This window comes from Cryptomeria japonica, unplaced genomic scaffold (genome assembly GCF_030272615.1).
Source record: "Cryptomeria japonica unplaced genomic scaffold, Sugi_1.0 HiC_scaffold_1717, whole genome shotgun sequence".
Taxonomy (NCBI): Eukaryota; Viridiplantae; Streptophyta; class Pinopsida; order Cupressales; family Cupressaceae; genus Cryptomeria; species Cryptomeria japonica.
Window position 1 is genome coordinate 10,001 of NW_026730023.1, and position 5,000 is coordinate 15,000.

At 45.6% G+C, this 5,000-nt stretch overlaps 1 non-coding gene and 1 pseudogene across 1 annotated transcript; both read right to left on the reverse strand.

Annotated features, from left to right (window-relative positions):
• The window catches only part of LOC131873436 (28S ribosomal RNA), a 4,514-nt pseudogene extending 3,442 nt beyond the window's left edge, over positions 1–1,072 (reverse strand).
• Positions 1,073–1,378: 306 nt separating this feature from the next.
• Positions 1,379–1,536, reverse strand: LOC131873438 (5.8S ribosomal RNA). Its single transcript, XR_009371390.1, has one exon. It is a non-coding gene; the product is annotated as a 5.8S ribosomal RNA (ribosomal RNA).
• Between the last annotated feature and the right edge of the window lie 3,464 nt (positions 1,537–5,000).

Consider the following 5,000-nt stretch of genomic DNA (forward strand, 5'->3'; position numbering starts at 1 on the left):
CTTACACCCAATCGTAGCACGCCCAAACAACATACAGCCAAGTCGGCACCCGATTAGATAGAAGCTATACAAGCACCACGGGTTGCCCCAATGGTAGCAAGCAAGTCTAAATTCAAAGATACCAAGCTTAAAGACCACATGGTCAAACGTGTAGGCGCAAGTGCCGTTGGCCGCCTTCTATGCAACGCTCACTAGGAGCGATTTTCATTTTTCCAGTCAGTATTTGGTTCATAGTTCACCTGCTTCAGCCCAGCAACACAAACGCAGCAAGCCGCGCACATGCTACTACTAACTGAAACAAACAAATGCTTCGCCATCCAACAGGACTCTCACTTGCGATCAAGCCACTATCAAACAACTGTGCCCATCACCAATCGTCTAACTGGTTGCAGTGTACGCTTACAACATTGGTTAAGCGCGAGAATACACTCAGGCCTCTCGACCCAAGCTGAACTCCGCCCAACTCAACGACGAAACGACTTCGTGGCTCCGATTCGTTTGCCAATTAACGGTTTCACGCCCTCTTAACTCTCTCTGCAAAGTTCTATTTCAACTTTCCCTCACGGTACTTGTTTGCTATCGGTGTCGTAGCCCTATTACATAGCCTTACGAGTAGTTTACCTCGCACTTTAAGTTGCACTCTCAAGCAACTCGACTCTAACAAATCTAACGCACCCGAAAGTACGCTATGCCGCAATTCGTAATACCAATGCCTGCACGGTATAGGGCTTTCACCCACTCTGGCTCAACCAGACGCCCAAGTTGCCCCAAGCGCCTAGTCATTTGCAATTAGTCCAAGTCAATGGAACTTGCATGCTAGGCTAGGAGTAGCAGAACCCTTGCGAGCTCAACTACCAATGATATTACTAAACATCACGGTTTGTAACGCTGCACCGCTCAATAGCCTCGTCGGTTAACGACAATCATCCCGAAAGACAACCATCCTATTGAGCCTTAGCGCTAGGCTTCTTCCTGTTCAGTCGCCCTTACTGGGGAAATCGCTTTTGCTTTCTTCTCCTCCGCTTAATAATATGCTTAAATTTAGCGGGTACTCTTGTCTGATATGAGGTCGATAAAAGTAAATTCGTTGCTTGCACAATCTAACGTTAAAGCTCGCACTTCATCGACCATTGGTGCACCATCGCAACAAGTTCAAATTGACACTTGCGCTAGGTAAGTCGATGCGCTGTTCAAAAACGCCATCTTTAATTATGCTAACACGTCATTTAGGTTCTGTTTTCAATAGTAGCCAAACTACTTTCCAAAAGTCAAGCTATTACCCTTGACCAATGGTCAGCAACTAAGGCCTTCTATCCTGGATCTAAGCTCCAGTTATCCTTGGTTTGAGCTAACAAGCCAAGTAGGTTTCAATTCTAACCGACCCTCATACAGGCAAGGCTCCAGTTATTGCTAACCAGAGCCGCAATGTGCGTTCGAATATCAAGCGCTCAGTTAATTCTGCAGTTCGCGCCGCCTATCGCAGTCTAGCTGCGTTCTTCATCGATCTACGACCCAAGTGATCCACCGTTAATTGTGATTCTTTTCTATTATTTCGTCTATTTCATTGTATAATTTAAATTTGTTTCGCGCAGTTTACTCCATCCGGAGATCCACCACTTGATTTTATAGTTTGTGCTCTTTCGAGCAAACTCTCTCATGTAAGAGTTCTAATAACAATTGTGTGCGCATGTCCGAAGAACTACACACACAACTGTTGTTAAGTTACTTGTAATGATCCTTCCGCAGGTTCACCTACGGAAACCTTGTTACGACTTTTACTTCCTCTAGAAATTTGAGTTCGACAGACTTCCCCGCCAACCCAGAAGAGTTGCCTCTCCCAATGGCCGGCAGGTCCAAATGCCTCACTAAAACTTCCAATCGGTAGTAGCGACGGGCGGTGTGTACAAAGGGCAGGGACGTAATCAACGCAATATGATGAATTGCGCTTACTGGGAATTCCTCGTTCATGGGCAACAATTGCAATCCCCAATCCCAAATCACGGCGTGTATTTTTGATTGCCGTAATCTTTCGACTACGGTTTCTCTCGGCCTGCTAACTAAAGTCACTTTGCCACCGATCCAAGCCAATATTGCTACCAACTTAAACCAAATAGCCAGTTCTCTTTAGACAAACCTCGAACAAGCTCTCTGCACACGCCATTGTAGCACGCGTGCGGCCTAGAGTATCTAAGGGCATCACAGACCTGTTATTGCCTCGTTTCTTACGGCTAAAACACCGTTTATCCCTCTAAGAAGTCCGCTGGCGAGCAGAGAACATCTAAAACGGGCAGCCTGCTGACAAACTAACCCGAAAGCCAATCCACCAACAGACAAAAATCCCATCCAGACTTTTGCGTTCCACAGCGCACCAAACGACTAGTTAGTTGGGTGAGGTCTCACTCGTTATCGCAATTAAGCAGACGTTTCGGAATACGAATCAAGAACGGCCATGCACCACCATCCTCTGAATCAAGAAAGAGCTATCAATCTGTCAATCATTCCAGAGTTCTAATCTAGTAAGTTTCCCCGTGTTGAGTCAAATTAAGCCGCAGGCTCCACTCCTGGTGGTGCCCTTCCGTCAATTCCTTTAAGTTTCAACTTTGCAATCATACTTCCCCCGGAACCCAAACACTTTGGTTTCCCTACGAGAGCCGCTGGGTGGATCATAATGATCGAAGGGTTTTAAGCTTCGATTAAAGGAATCGCAACCCAATTGCTAGTTGGCAACGTTTATGGTTAGAACTAGGGCGGTATCTGATCGCCTTCGAACCTCTAACTTTCGTTCTTGATTAATGAAAATATCCTCGGCAAACGCTTTCGCTTCAGTTAGTCTTGCATCGGTCTAAGAATTTCACCTCTCACGATGCAGTACTGATGCCGCCGCGACTATTTCTTTTAACCATTGCCTCAGTTGATTAGAAAGCTAGCCATCTAAGAGGCGCTTTAAATGACTAAAAGGCAGACACGCTCGACTCAAAACTAAGCTCATGACCAACCAACAAGACATCATCCAGGCTCTGAGGTTTTAAGGCCCCAGGCAACAGAAATGAGAGGATCCAATTGGCTAAAAGTCAAAGCTAAGCATAAAAGCACAAGATGTCACCATTAAAGCCACACCCACAAAGAGACTTTTGATCGCTTTAACCAACTTATTTGTTGTTCTATAAGACCAACAGAATAGAACCGAGGCCGTATTCTATTATTCCATGCAACATTATTCAAGCATAAAGGAGCTTTTACACACCAACTGCCTGCTGTGAGCACTCTAATTTTCTCAAGGTAAACATGCTGAAACATGGATGCTGAGCTCAACAAGTGAGGTCTCAGTAAACCATTGTACCAGCCCGCTTCGCACTCGATTAAGTGACGAAACAGCGGGTTCCTATCAGGGCGAAAACAACCAGCTTAAATGGGAGAGATGCAACTAATGAAAGATGACTCAAGAACCAAACAAACCTTAACGATTGCTGCCCAATAGAGCCCGCCTAAAATTCAACTACGAGCTTTTTAACCGCAACAACTTTAATGTATGCTAATGGAGCTGGAATTACCGCGGCTGCTGGCACCAGACTTGCCCTCCATTTGTTACTCGACTAACTCATTTATAGTCGTCTCATTCCAATTGTACTACTATGTTTAAATAGAAGTACATCGTTATTTTTCTTCACTACATCGCTAATTGTAATCTAGCATTGTGTAAGTTTCGCGCCTGCTGCAGACCTTAGTCCTACTAGCCGTTTCTCAGGCTTGTTCTCCGGAGTCGAGCCCTAACTCCCCGTTACCCGTCATCACCATGGTAGGCAATTATCCTACCATCCACAGTTGATAGAGCAGACACACGATTGATTTGCCTGACAGACTTCTTGCAAAGCCTTTTGAGATGTCAGGTCAGCAACATGGGCTTTCACCCATTATTTACTCAGAGTCACCTTAATTAAATGAATTGATATTGCTATCAACCATTGGTCTTAGTCTAATAAACGCAGAACTTCTCCCGCCTTTGACAGCGAGAGTCGTCCCCTTTGTGCATGTATTAGCTCTAGAATTACCACAGTTATCCATATAAACTTTAAACAATCAAGTAGATTATGACTGATTTAATGAGCCATTCGCGGTTTCGCCCTCATAATCGGAGCTTGAACTTTACATGCATGGCTTAATCTTCGAGACAAGCATACGACTACTGGCAGGATCAACCAGGTAGCATCGAGGTGTTTGAGTAGAAAATACACTAACACTCTCTGATAAGTTTTGATCCATTGACCAACTGCGTGATCGGATCCAAGTTGAGCCGCCCTCAATGAGCAACTACAACTCATGTGTTTAGTATTTCACATGAAAATAGTTTCGGTTTGTCTAACACAATACCACCGTTGGGTGGCGCATTTTACTGCACACACACCATTGGGGCCAGTGCGACTCACTGAAGTCGACTGAATCGACTCGTTTCGAGAGCCCATCTATGCACTCGCATGCACCAAATAGAGAGAATTGTTTTTATCATTAGACTCGAAGAGAGAGAAAAACGATGAAATACAAGACACCCTTATTGGCCGTCGCGTTTTGCGACTTTGCTTTGAGTTGTTAAGTTGAAACGCCGAAGCGTCGCATTGAGTGAAACACCGTTCAATGCTAAAGTTGAATCCCACTATGCCCGTTCCTTGTTTGGTTGGCTGGTCCAAGCCGCTTGCCCGCACTGCGCCGATCCTCCGCGATCAACGCTCACGAGCCGGGCCTCTGGCCCAAGGATTGAATGCGAATCCCACAACGATTGTTGACTGCACAACAGCTTCTACCGCTATCGCACACATGACTTACACACACATTTTTCGCCTTCAGTGTAGCGCACAATGCTGTTGCCGTTGAGTGCGCTTTTACCCGCCGCTCACCAGTGCATGCGCGCCGTTCCGCTGGCTACTCCTGTGCTATCCGCCTTGTGCGCTCATCTGCTGCACACACTCGCTGCTTTCGCTCCTCTCCATATACTAGAAAAAAATATA